The following is a 14,041-nucleotide window of genomic DNA, read 5'->3' as shown; positions in this document are numbered from 1 at the left end:
CCAGGCACAGGGTTTGGGCTCCTCACAGACCTCCCCTCCGCCCCTCCGTCCCCGGGACCCCGTCATTGATCTTTGGTCCTGCCTGGCCCCTGAGCAGACAGTGTTTCTGGCCCTCCTGGGGCCCCTGGGTTCCCTGACGCTGAGCTGGCAGTCATCCAGGGCAGGGGAGGGGCACTCAGGTAACCCCAGCCCCACCCCCAGCCTCCCCCTCAGGCAGCCCAGAAGGGTTCCTCTGACGGGAACTGAAAGAGACTTTCTTCCATCCACCTGCTCCCACTAAAGCCAACCCCCATGTCATGGGCCCAGCCCCATTTGTGTTCCTCAGACCTCAGGCATGTCGGACTTTGGCAAGAGTGCAGGACATTGATGCTTCACACAGCTCAGGGGTTTTCTTTAGGAATTAATATTACTTTTCGTAAGGACTGTTGAATTACCCAGGTAATAAGTAACCCCAACGAAGTAGCCTCTTAGCATCCTCCCCAGAACGCACAAGCCTTCAGCCGGTAGGGCCTACACGGGATCCCAGAGGACCTCCGTGGATCAATCCAGACTCCAGCAGCCTTCGGGGAAGAATCTAGTGCCCACTGTATGCGGGGCACATGGTCTCCTGAACTTGTCCCATCCACGAGGGCGCGGCAAGCACCTTCCCAGGACCCTCTGCCCCCACTCCTTCTTCCCACCAAAGGCCTGCCTCTTATAGCCAGCCTTCAGCCTTAGCTTCGCCCAGTTCTGCAACTGCCCTGATGGGGAATCAGGGGGAGGCAGGGGGGAACGCAGGAGCTGGGCGGGGAGGAGCAGAGCCCCAAGCCTTCCCCCCCCCCCGCCCCCCAACCAGGCATCTAGTCCAACTAGTCCAATAGCCGCACACCTACAAGACAACCAGAACTTTCACGCTGGAAGGTTAACCTCCGGCTGTTCCTTCTCCGGTACCTTCTTATGCAGAGAGCGTCTGTCACCTCCCCTGCCTTGAGTCACTTCACAGGAGCTTCCTTCTACTACCTGAGCCCCCTGGAGAAAAGGCTGGAAGCGAGGGAAAAGGCAAGCCACACAATGGGAAGAGATGTTTGCAGAGGGGACCCAGTTACAAATCAGTGAGAGAAAAGGAGATGACCTAATAGAAAACCGGACAAGCCACTTGAACAAGCCACTTGAACAAGCATTTCTCAAGAGAGGAGAGCCACGGGGTCAACAGATAAGAACAGGTGCTTAACTTCACTGTCAGGGAAACGCAAATTAAAATCATAGTGGTTGCTAATTTACACACCCACCACAGGGGCTAAAATGAAATAGCGGGACCGTATCATGGGTTGGCAAGGAGGCGGCCCAACCAGAACTTTCATACAAAGTCGGGGGACGCGTATGGGGCGTCGGCTGAGCGTCTTGATCGGCTCAGGTCATGATCTCGCAGTGCGTGGGTTCAAGCCTGCGTCGGGCTCCACGCTGACAGTTCGGAGCCTGGAGCCTGCTTCCGATTCTGTGTCTCCCTCTCTCTCTACCTCTCCCCTACTTGCACTCTGCCTCTCTCTCTCAAAAATGAAATAAAAACATAAAAAAAAATTTTTTTAAATGTTAACTTAAAAGATAATAAAACACCGCAGAAGTATTTAGAGGGAGAAGTCGTATCCACTCCCTACCCCCACATGACTGGTTGTGTGACCTTCCATATCTTTTCCTATGCAATTATAGAGCTTAGTTGCATTTACACACACACACACACACACACACACACACACACACACACAAATGGAATTCTACCATATCCTATCGGGTTGTTGTTTCTCATATAACACAGAGGTTCTCAACCTTGGCACCACTGACATTTTGGGCAGGAGAATTCTTTGTTGTGGGGCTGTCTTCTGCACTGCAGGATGTTGGGTAGTGCCGCTGGCCTCTATCTGCTGGTGGCGTTCCTCCAGAAGTGTCTCCAGGCATTGCTAAGAGTCCCCGGGGAGGGGGACAGCTGCCAGATAAAATACAAGGCATCCAGTTAATATGCATCGGCTGAGACTTAAAAAAAAAAAAATTGTTTCAACGTTTATTTATTTTTGAGAGACAGAGCACGAGGGGGGAGAGGCAGAGAGAGAGGGAGACACGGAATCCGAAGCAGGCTCCAGGCTCCGAGCTGTCAGCGCGGGGCTCGAACCCACGGACCGCGAGACCATGACCTGAGCCAAAGTCAGACGAAGTCAGAAGCTTAACCGACTGAGCCACCCAGGCGCCCCAAGAGACTTTTTTACTAAAAAAAAAAAAAAAAAAAGAGGATTCACTGTTTACCTGAAATTCAAAGTTAACTGGGCGCCCTGCATTTTTCTTTGCTGAACCTGGCAACTTACCTCGGGGGCAGAATCATTGAGAACCGACAGCATCTCCCGCGGCTGGGTGTCTCTCAGGACACGAGGTCACCTCGTGGCCATTCTTTGCCATGGCTCTGCTGTATCCCGCCGCACACACGTGTCGCGCAGCACTCCCCGCCGACGGACACACGTTGCTTGCTGTCCGTCTGGGGGTTTCTGCCGCAAGGAGCTGAAACCTGTTCGGTCCCTCGCGGGCCACCAACACACCCCCAGTTCTGCGTGGCAAAGAGCAGGGAGCGACTGGGGTTCCCGGGTGCAGGAGCAGCCTCTTCTCTCGGGCCGCCACCTCCCATCTCCCTGCGCGCGTCACCCCCAGGCCAGTCGTGTCCGAGGCCTCCCCAGAACCTCCGCTGATCTTTCCTGACGTTTCATTGGCGGGGACTGGTCACGTGCCGACCCCTGACCTATCACTGGCAGGCTGTGGTTTTCCCCCTCCCCCCCTTAGACCAATCAGGAAGACCCATGGTGGTGGCAGGAGTGGAGGAGTCGTGGCTACGGTTGGAAAAGGACCGGGTGGACGACGAACACCACCGGGCTTGTTCCGAATTCGCCCTGTTGCGGCTCACGCTCCCATCGGCTCCTCGAGCATCAAGCAGACGGCTCTTCCAAGTCAGATCGTGGGGTCCCCCTCCCCCTAAATCCTTCAGCCCCTTCCGGGGCTGCTCCCCTATACCTACCAGCTCTCCTGCCTCTGCGGCTTCCTTGCCCCCCCAACATAAGTCAGACCCCCTTCTCTGCCTCAGGGCCTTTGCACTTGCTGTTCCCTGTCCCTGGATCAGTGTCCTGGGCTCCCTCTCCCAAGTCAGGTCTCTGCTCGGACATCACCCTGGTGACAGGCCTCCCCTGAACACCCCATCTCCCCATCCTGGGATCTCCTTCCCCAGTGTAGCCAGAGGCCAAGCAAATAACTTCTGTACCTAAGTTTATCGACTGTCTCTTTCTGCTTGGATGTCAGCTCCTGGAGGGCAGGAGCCTCTAGGTCTTGGTAACTGTTGTGTCCTTGGGGCCTTCTGGGAGCAGTCCATGGCAACAGGGAGTTCTCCACTCACCTGACTGAAGCAGGAGGGGACGCACCTCTGTGTACCAGGTGAGTACAGGCTAGTCCCTTACCCGCAGCTGTGAAATGCAAACACTCAGAAAACCAAGCCCCTTTTCTTTACCTGTTTGGCTGCAAACGTGACCCGAATTGATAGGAGACTATTTCAAGTCTTGGTTTATCTTACTGTGAATATGAATGCAGCTCGCTGATGAAATGCTGTGTTTCTGGGGGGCTCTCTTGGGCTTTCCCCAAAAGCAGAGATAGGACTTGGGCGCAGGTGGTTTACTTGGAAGGCGAGGCCAGGAAGCAGGAGGCCAGGAGTGGGGAGAGTGAGGGGGATGGGGAAAAGCCAAACTAACGATCATTGGTGGGGTGACTGCAGCGGGCAATGGGGCGATGAGGGGAGAGATCGACCCCTCTGGGGCCTCCTAAGAACTGAAGGCAGCTGAGCACTTACCTGCCTGCTCCTGGGCCCTATCAGCCGCAGGTGCCCGAGGGGCATTCACTCACCGGAACCTCCCGGCCGCACTGGAAGGGGACCGTTGTCTCCTCTGAAATCAGAGAAGGCCGAAGACCGCAAGGAGCCTTCAGCATGAAGCATCCCCAGACCCCGTGAGAGAATGACACCGAATGTGCCACAGGCACCAAATGACCTTCTAGAAATCTGCAAAACACCTGGCCCCAAAGGCTTCAGGTTGCTGGGTTCAAACGGACACGTGAAAAAGAGTCTCGTATGTACTTGTGAAGTTTTTTTTTAAATTTATTTAAAAAATTTAATTTTAAAATAAATTTTAATTTATTTTTAGTTTATTCTTAAGAGGGAGAGAGAGAGAGAGAGAGACAGAGCACAAGTGGGGGAGGGGCAGAGAGAGAGGGAGACCCAGAATCCGAAGCAGGCTCCGGGCTCTGAGCTGTCAGCCCAGAGCCCGACGCGGGGCTCGAACTCACAAAGTGTCAGATCATGACCTGAGCCAAAGTCCGATGCTTAACCGGCTGAGCCGCCCAGGTGCCCCGGCACCTCTGAAGTTTTGACATGGCCCAGAGCCCTCTGAAATGGCTTTACACTTTACACTCCCTCTGACCAAGTGTAAACACGGTGCATCTACACCTGCGCACAACACAGTACAGTAGCTCACTGTTAATGGTCATGGCAGACGTTCTCATGCATGCCCTGTACCAGGCGCTTGAACTTGAATTATTGAACTTGAATAACTTGAATTATTGAAATAAGTTCTCAAAATTTATTTCTCACAAAGACTCTACAGATTAGTTTGCTTTTTTCCAAACCTTCTTCTTCTTCTTTTTTTTTTTTTTTTTCAGGGGAGGAAACGCGGGAAAAAGGCACACGGTGCAGAAGTTACATATTTGATTCAAGTTTCCATAGCTGGTCAATTCAGGGCAGGAGTCCAGTCCAGGCGGGATATTGACCACAGTGCTGCACTGTCTCTAACGGTGCAGCCGCCTTTTAATTCTCGCCAATCTCACGAATGAAAAATGACAGTTCATCGTCATAGTGTGCATTTCTCTGGCCATTTTCTCAGTTAGAATTAGGCATGGGTACAAATAACAGAGACGTAAGCCGGAAACATATTGCTCAAGTCAGACCTCGAGGCTAGCGGTCCAGAGCCGGTATGACGTCTCTACTCCACGGTGTCAGTCACACAGCCTCCTCCTTTTGTTACTCTGCTGTGTGTGACCCCTGTTCCCAAGGCCTCACAAGTCCAGCATCGCTGCTGGAGGTCCAGCCATCACGTCCCGTCTTCCAGCCACCAGAAGAAACAAGAGATAAAGTAAAAGGGGACGAAGGCCACCTAGCAGCTGTCTTTTTAGGAAGGTTCCTTCTCACTGGCCGGAGGTTGGGCACACGGCCTCACCCAGATGGGAGGCTAGGGCGCGTCTTCATTCTAGATGACTGCGTGGCCAGCCCAAATTCACGGGTCCTGCTCCTATGGAAGAAGGCAAGGTGGGTGTTGCAGAACAGCTAGTGATCTCTGCCACCCCGGGGGGAGCGTCTTTCGCAGGTTTCTCGGCCACTTTCAGTTCAAACCTAAGATTTCTTCTCAGTCCTCTCCTTTTTGCAATTCGGCCAGTGCATTTGCTCTCCCTGTCTTAGTTGTGGCTATGCTTCTTACGGGGGGCTCACTACTCACCAACGTAACCTGTAACAGCAGTGGTTGGCCCTGAGGATGTGGGTCAGAGTCAGGCGGGTGCAGCTCAGCACCAGACACGTCTCAGACGCCCCACAAATGTGGGCTTCCCTTGCTCTAAGTCAAGGGTCACCCGCTGCTGGAGCACATCACAATCTCCTGGAATGCTCCGAGCTCGGAGGCCCCGCCTCGCCGACCACAGTGGGTCCACCTCTCTCCTGGAGGGGTGACCGTAGGTTAGCAGCAGTCTCCCCAGGCGGGGTCCAGGCAGGACAGAAGAGCCTAGAGCCTGGGCCGGACGGGTAGCTGAGAGTCCTCAACCTCTCCCAGCCTGGGCCCTGTGCTTCCTTCTACTCATGTGGCCCCGGGTCGGCCCCAGAAGCAGCCCTGCCACTCTGTGACCTGACACGGAGCCCGCATTGACCACTCCAGGGCTAGGAGTTACCCCTTGAGGCGGTACAGCCGCAGGCGGCTCCAAACAACACGAAGCCCCTCCTCGAGCGGATTCCGGCAAAAGAAACAACCATCTCACGGGAAGGCGGGGGGCAAGGCAGGCCCAGGGTGATCCTCGGCTCCGCCGTCTCTCCAAACGCAAGCTTTCTTCTCTTCCCGTTGGCCCTTCCCAGGGTGTCAGCTTAGCTCACAGACAGGGTCCTCGCGGCCACGAGGCTGCAGCGGTTCCAGGTATCGCGGCCCAGGTGGCTCCAACAGGGGGCCCAGAGGAGGACCGAGACCCTTCCCGAAGGCCCACCAACAGGTTTCCCCTCCCCGGTGGGGGGCGGCGCACATGGCCATCCCTAAGCCAATCACTGGCAAGGGAGGTGGGACCACGTGACTGCCGCAGCCCAATCCGGGCCGGGGGCGGGGCCGCATGCAGCCCTGGGGGTGGAGGCGGTGGGGAGGGTTCTTCGCGGGACAGAGCGAGGTCTCGCAGGACAACCCCGGCGGAGGGAACGGCGGCAGTGCCGGGGTGACGAGCCTTCTCAGCCTGGCTCTGGGATCCTTTCGACACATGAGGGGCACAATCAGGTGCATGCCCACCAAGGTCCCTCCGGCGGCTGCGCGGGGCAGTGACTGGGGCTCGCAGAGGCAGGGAGGCTGGTTTGGGGGCCGCTGCAGTCCTGCGACGGGGCTTGGCCCAGCGGGGGGAATGGGGTACTGGAGGGGATCGTCTTTCCAGGTGACGTCTGTGGGACGCGCTGCAGCACCGGATGGAGGAGCGAGGGGATAGCTCAGGAAAGACGGCCCAGGGCGTCGACGAGGGCAGCTGAGTGGTGCCACTTACACGGAAACGGGGGGTTTGGGGGTGGGGGCCGCCGGGGGTGCCTGGGCCGGACGGGTAGCTGAGAGTCATCAACATATGGATGGTATTTGAAGCCCTGGGGCGCCCGGAGGGTGCATTCAGTGGAGAATCGATGAGCGGACCCTTTTGGTGCCTGCCTGCGTTTCTCCAGCTCTTTGCAGGGATCCAAGGGAGGAGCCCGAGGCCCGGATGAACCCCCCCCCCCCCCCCCGAGAGGACCGTCTCCAGGAACATCGAAGATAGTCTGTAGTTCTTCAGATTCTGTGTCTCCCTCTCTCTCTCTGCCCCTCCCCCGCTGCTGCACTGTCTCTCTCTGTCTCAAAAATAAATAGTAACACTAAAAAAAATTTGTTTTCATTCTGTAATTAAAAAAAAAAAAAACAAAAGAACTCTGTGTTATCTCGCGGGTATGCCACAAAGATCTAATGACCTGATGCCCCCCTCATGATGCTGTTGTGAGGCTTAAATAGTTAGCGTTGTGTGCAAACACAGTGCCAACACATAGTAGGCGCTCTGTCCCTAAGTGAGGTCCTCCAGGACCGGAGCGGTGGACCGCTCACCTGCTCCCCCACCAGAGCAGCCTGGCCCAGTGACAGCTCAGGGACTAACTGTGGGAGTTGGTTGGCAACTGAACGGGGCACTGATGGGGAGACTTCCGGTCCAAAGCTGGAACGGTTCTTAGGCCAGAAGGGGTCGGACAAGGGGGGTACGCATGGACCAAAACTGGGGGCTGCCGGGAACTTCTGGGCATGAGCCCAATGAGCAGATTAAAGAAGGGGCTTAGGGAAAAGATCGCCATGAATCCTAAATGCAATCTAGATGTTCTCCGAGAGAGCGGGAGAAGAGTAGCGTTCCCCTTTCGTTGCTATTTGATGGCTGGCCTGTGCTTTCTGGAACAGCATTCACTCAGTAGAGACTGAGCCCCATGAGGCCCACTAGATACTAGGGTTATGTTTCACCTTTGCTCCTCACCAAAAAAACGTGAAGGCAGCTTTCGAGACGGTTAAGGGATGGCCCCATCCAGGCGCTTCGGTTCCCCACACCTGGCCCTCACCAGGGTGCCACCCTCAGGGCCACTGTCCTTGTCCAGGCAGCTCTTGGCTCCCAAGGGACAAAGCTGTGTCTCCTTTATGCTTCTCCGTTTGCAGACGCCAGCCAGGACCCGTGCTCCACGAGGTGCACAGAGCAAGGCTCATGGGTTGACCCCTGGAGTAAGAAACTAGGTAAACCGTGGGCTGTGGGATTCTGCCGAGCAGCAGGAGAGGGACCACACCCCAAATGCAAACTGCCTTTCTGATCTCCCTAACCCTAACCCCACCCCTCCCTTGCTCAGAAGCCAGCTCCATCATCCCCCCTTCCCCCCAGGGGACAAAATCCAGCCCCCCCCAACCCCGGACCCAGGCTGGGCCATCTTTGCTTCCACGCCTGCCCTTCTTGGCACCTGCTGTTCCCTCCTCTGTGACTGAACTTCCACAAGCCCACCCGGCTCCTGCCCAGACACGAAAAAGCAAAACCGCTTCTGCATCCGACACCATTTATAGAGGCTTTTCCTCCAAACGGCGGGCCCGTCCCACACCACATGCTGCCCTGGGTGGGCTCCGGGAGCCCTGAACCCAGGCCTGCCTCTGGTGCTCGCGAGGCCTGGGCAAGAGCTCAGAGGGAAACTCAGAGACCGTAATCTAAATATGTAACCGTTATAAATCAAGCTAACAAACTGTGAGGACATGCTCTCGCCTTGACGCAAATATACCTTCCTGATGACCTACGATAGATTTGAATTTCAAATTCCTGGGGCTTTTGTACGTGGTAGCTCCGGGAGAGGGAACCCCCTTTCCCTGGTCCATAGCACACCCACCCCCTTCCCTTCTCACCCTCAGAACTACCCCACAACTTAAGGGATCTCGTATGATGCCCCCCCAACCCACATGCCCAAGCTCAATCCACACGCCCCAATGCGACAGCTTCCCTGCTTGGGGTGCCCACACGGGTGGCACAGTCCGCCCTTGGGAGGGCAGAGCCTGGAAGCGGGTCTAGGGCCAACTGGGAAGATAATCTGGAATCGCAGCTATTTCGAGCAGGGTCTAGAAGTGGGGAGGGCCTGGGCGTGTACATATCGGCCCTGCAGACTTGTCGCCCACGGGGAGAAGCTGGGGGCTAGAGGGCCAGAGCAGGCCCTCTGATGTTCGCAGCCCAAGGCAGGTCCCCTCCTGACCTTGGACCCATCTGCCTCCGCCCTTCCCATCCCTGGGGCCCAAAATATCGTTAAGACCTGACCTCCATCCTCCCAGGTCACACATGACCTCCATCCTCCCAGGTCACACGCGCCGTGCTCCCTGTGGCCTGAGAAGGCTCTCCCCATCCCCTGCTTACTGGACTACACCCTTCCCATCTTTAAATAAAGGATCCGTAACAGAGAGCTCGGCAGTAACCAGGATTTTGCCAGCAAGAATCAGAATACAGGGTCTGATGGGGCTTGGGACGTCTTCACATTAAGTTCAAGACTCAGGACCGTCAAGGCTCTAGACCTCTTTCAAAACTGTCCTCCCTCCACCCTCCGTTGGCCTACAGGTTGGGAGGTCCCGCAGTGCCCTACCTTGGCCTTGGGCCAGTGAACCTTGACCTGAGGGGCCGTCTGGAAGATGCTGTTTAGAGGAACAAGCAAAGCTTGGGAGCAAACTGGGCCGGGGCGGGGGGCAAGGGGTTCCACCCCAGCCCGCTCTGGGTGAGCTGTGCCAGCTCAGGGAAATTCCTATTTCAGATCCTGTTCCCCCAAACATAAAACAGAGCTAAAGCACATACTTCGCACAGTTGCCATGGGAATTAAAGGCAACTGGGTCCGGGTGCGCGCTAGACGCCAGACGGGAGGGACGGGCCCGCCCCCCTGCAGGACACCTGCTGGCACTGTGGAGCCAGAAGCGGCAAAGCACCTGCGTCAAGACCATCTTGAAGCGGACGGTCACAGGTGGTTTCGCTCTGCAGGTCACATACCCTTCAGAGAACTGTGGGAGCAGGTAATGAGGCAGAGGGCGTGGTTCTGCTTCTGCGCCCCGCCCCCCCGTCCCTCCCCCCCCCCCCCCCCCCCACCGCCCTTGCCGCTTCAGCAAAGGAACCCTCAGCCCCTTAGCAGCTCCTGTGGGCATCTGCCTGGTAGCCTCACAGGTGCCCTGGGGGAAAGTCCATCTGGAAAGCACAGGCTCGAGCCTGGGCCCTCTGTACACCTGCTGGGTCTCTGCTGGTAAATCCTTCTGTTGAAATTAGCTCTAGACAATTCTGTTACCAAAGTTGACGCATCCACGGCGCTCGTGCCTAGGAGATGGGAGTATTGTTTGCCAAAGCAAGAGGGGGGAAGGGGCAGAGGGTGAGTTTTATGCCCTGGGCCGTTACAGATTCTGGTGGGTCTCGGGAGGTTGCCGGAAGGCCCGGGAGGCAAGAGTGTTGAGGTCAAGGACTTTTCGAGGCTACAACTTCCCACGTCCCCACCGCTGTCATTGCTTAAGCCCCTTCACACGTGATCTTGCTTAGTTATCAGCTTGGCAAGAACCACGAGGACCGGAGACGAGCTGTCAAGAGATGCGGGGAAGGGCTGTTTTAGCCCAGGATGGATTGGCGACAGGGCTTCCCATTGAGAGGGGAGCTGGGCAGGACTGGGTGCGGCGAACTTGGCACCGCAGAGAGGGGAGAAGAGAGAGCAGGCTGGGGCCCCGAGCCGAGGGAAGGAGGAGGGGCAGCCTCCAGCCCTGGGCGTCACCTAGAGATTGTACCCTGCCGATCAAGCCACAAAACTCTCCAGGCAGGAGTGAAGGGGGGGCAGATGGTCCTGAGTGGACCACCGCCAGGGGCTCGAGTGCCAGAGACCCTGCTGTCTGGGACCCACGTCAGGATGTCCTGGGACCCAAGACAAACAAGAAGGAGAGACACTTCTAGAGCTCAGGGCCTGAGGAAAGACCCCACGGCTGAGTTCCAGCAGGCAAGGCTGGAGCAGGGCCAGGAACAGGGTCCAGGGGTAGACCCACAGGAGGAGGAGGAGGAGGAGGAGGACACAATGCAGAAGGCCAGAACCTTCCCGTCCGCCTCGTCTGGCACCGGGTGTCCTTTCTTGCAGGTTAAAGGCCCTGTGGAGGTGGCTCCTGGGGGCTGAGCATTCACCCATGTGGAAGACAGAAAATGCAGGAGTTGCCAAGCTACAGATTGGGACCTGCAATCCAGGACATAAGTGAGTTGGGGCCAAGAGAAAGTCCAGACCCAGAACTGGATTCTCCAACCTTATTATCTAAAACTTTGAGAACGCCTCAGCTGCTGTGAAATTGCCTTCAGTACCCTACTGCCAAGAAGCAGACTTCCCGGGCTTTTCTGGAGGAAAAGATAGCTATGTTCCATTCTTATAAATGACGCAGAAGGAGGGCTCAGGCAGGGCGAGGGGGAAGGCAGCTGTGGGGGTGAGGGGGGTAGTTGGCCCTGAGCCTGAGCTGGGCAGGGGACCCTGGGGCCACCCCAGCTGCAGGCCTGAGCTGGCAGAGCTCCTCAGACTCCAGTTCTGGCCCCTCCCGGAGCCCCTCCCACAGACATGCCCCTCTCTCCTTCCATCCCACGGTGCAAGTTCATAGTGAACCTCCCCCCAGGGAGCAAGACATTGGCTGCTTGAAGAGCCAGTAAACAGAGGTCTCCAGAGATCTTGAAACAGCAGCACTGAGGGTGCTTGAGGGCAACTGGGAGACAGGAGGCCGGTTGGGGCTCAGATAGGGGCTTTTCCAGAAGGATCCTGCGGTCCGCACCAGGGACCACACCAGGTCACTCTCAGGGAGGTGAAAGGGATCACAAAAGACCCATGGGCCAAGAGCCACGAGGACCCCAGGGACTGCCGACCCAGGGCCAGAGCCCAGGTCAGGGGTCTGCCAGGCCCGCTCCTGCCCTGGCTGTCCTACAGGAGGAGACCTCTGGGTCCCACCGATGCCTTGACCACCCAAGAGGTCAAGAGGCAGGCAGGCAGGCCTGGGAGAAGTGAGCCCGTGGGGGGGGGGGGTCACACACCAGGGGCTGGGGTGGCCAGGACCATGACTTCAGAGACTTGCCTCTGAGAACCAGGTGAGACCCAGCGATGTCCCCGGTGCCCTTGGGGCACAAGGGCTCATTGTGCAGGCATCCCCAGAGGGAGAGGTTCTGCTGTTGCGAAGGGAAGGCGGGAGCCTGGGGGAGAGGAATTGAGCCAAGCCAACTGAACGCTGGCCAGCAGCGATGACAGGGTCACAGAATAACCTTGGGACTGTGAACACCTTCAAACGAGGCCCGGACGGAACCCAGGGAGACGTCCTAGGAGCACCTGGCAAAGTGGGAGCCCGCGTATGTGGGAGGAGCGTTCATGAGTCTTGAGGCGGTAGCAGTCCTGAGCTGACAGCTCAGGGCTGGGAGCATCGGATGGGGCTGCAGATTTCCTGGAGAAGACAGAAGAGCCAGGTCACCTGCAGGCACCGGCTTGAGAGAGCCCCCGCTTATAGAGGGGACAGCCCAGAAAGCGTAAAAGTGGGGTCTCCTCTGCCTGAAGCGCCCAGACCCCGGCCCCGGCCGAAATCCCCACTACATCGCAGCTCAGCCAGTGAGGTGCCCACAAGGCGGACCCACTGGATGATGTTTGTTTCCTTCCTGGAGGACAACTTCCTCACCCCGAGGAGAATTCGATGTCACTATAAAACAAAACGTGTCACATCTGTACAGCTAACGTTTGTGTTAAGATATCTGGGCATATTAGGGGCGCCTGGGTGGCTCAGTCGGTTGGGCGTCCGACTTCGGCTCGGGTCATGATCTCATGGTTCATGAGTTCGAGCCCCACGTCGGGCTCTGGGCTGACAGCTCGGAGTCTGGAGCCTGCTTCCGATGCTGTGTCTCCCTCTCTCTGTGCCCCTCCCCACTCATGCTCTGTCTCTCTCTGTCTCTCAAGAATAAATAAAATATTAAAAAAAAAAGATATCTGGGCATATTTAGTGTTGCGGCTATTTGTGACATTTGCTCTTCAAGGCACCGGTGTCCTTGAAATTCAAATTGATTGTGTACAAGGAATTAACTCAGAATTGTGATTTTCCTTGAAACACCACTCATGTGATAAGAAGATCGGTACATGACAAGAAGCCAAAGTCACCCCAGGAGCAACCAGAAATTTGTCAGGATGTAAGGTTTTGTTTGTTCTTCAAATAAATGAAGTATTTAAAAAGGAAACCAGATATACTGAACTTCGGGATAAAATCTGGGGGTCGTTCAGGACATTTGGTTAATTGCCTTTGTCAACAGGACCTAAATTAACCCAAATCCCCTTAAATGTGAATGTCAAAATCTACTAGATTTATAAATAGCACAACTTCTGGGCTGAAGTGAAAAGGTAAGGGGCTGTCCTTGAGAACACCTTCCAAATTCCCAGCAACGGCAGATTACCCTCTTTATTCTCCAGGGAAGGCCCTCGGGGGTCTGGGGAGCCCGGGATAGCAGAAATGGAAGGACCTGGACTGTCCTGGGACCCCCAGGCTCAAGCCCACCTTCGGTCATGGCTTCATATCCTCGGGAATAATAGGAACCCTCCAAGAGGAAAGGCCCATGATGATAGAGACACTAGAAGGGTGGCCCTGAGCCTGAGCTGGGCAGGGGACCCTGGGGCCACCCCAGCTGCAGGCCTGAGCTGGCAGAGCTCCCCACCCTGAGGGCACAGAGGAACTAGAAGCCTATGGGAAATCGAGGTCCTGGGCCACTGGCTAGGGGCCATAATCCCCGGGCATCAGCCAAGACTTAGTAATGCCCACGCCCTGTCCATCTCTCAGGTCTGACTGAATGCAGCCGACGATGGAGGGCCACCAGCCAGGGGAACGACAGCAGCTGGCAGAGGGCCCCCCCCCGGTTTTCAGGAAGAGAAGCCATCAAGGCCCCCAGCCCCCCAGGCGTGCAGGGTGTGGGGGGGACAGTGACCCTCTAGTCTCCTGCTGGCCCCTGCCCTCCGGCAGACACACTTTTGTCCTTGGCCATGGGTGGTGACTGCCCATCCAGTGGGCCCCATTTCCTCACCCCCGTGTGTGAGGCTCTGGTGAGAGCCAGAGTGGGGCACGGGGGCACCAGAAAGCGGGCATTCTGGGACTCCCAACCTGGCGGGGGGTGGGGGCGGGGAGTGGGCAGCGGGGGGCGCGGGGGGGGGGGGCGCCATTCAACACAGACCTTGGCCCCA

The 14,041-nt window shown here is 56.8% G+C and overlaps 1 long non-coding RNA gene across 1 annotated transcript; it reads right to left on the bottom strand.

Moving 5' to 3' along the window:
• Positions 1–1,744: 1,744 nt before the first annotated feature.
• Positions 1,745–2,750, bottom strand: LOC131483932 (uncharacterized). Its single transcript, XR_009247941.1, has 2 exons — positions 2,334–2,750; positions 1,745–1,960 (listed from the first exon to the last, which is right to left on the bottom strand). It is a non-coding gene; the product is annotated as an uncharacterized LOC131483932 (long non-coding RNA).
• Positions 2,751–14,041: the final 11,291 nt, after the last annotated feature.

Source organism: Neofelis nebulosa, chromosome 8, assembly GCF_028018385.1.
Source record: "Neofelis nebulosa isolate mNeoNeb1 chromosome 8, mNeoNeb1.pri, whole genome shotgun sequence".
NCBI classification, from domain to species: domain Eukaryota; kingdom Metazoa; phylum Chordata; class Mammalia; order Carnivora; family Felidae; genus Neofelis; species Neofelis nebulosa.
Note: the sequence above shows the minus strand (reverse complement) of the source record. Positions and strands in the feature narration are given on the sequence as shown.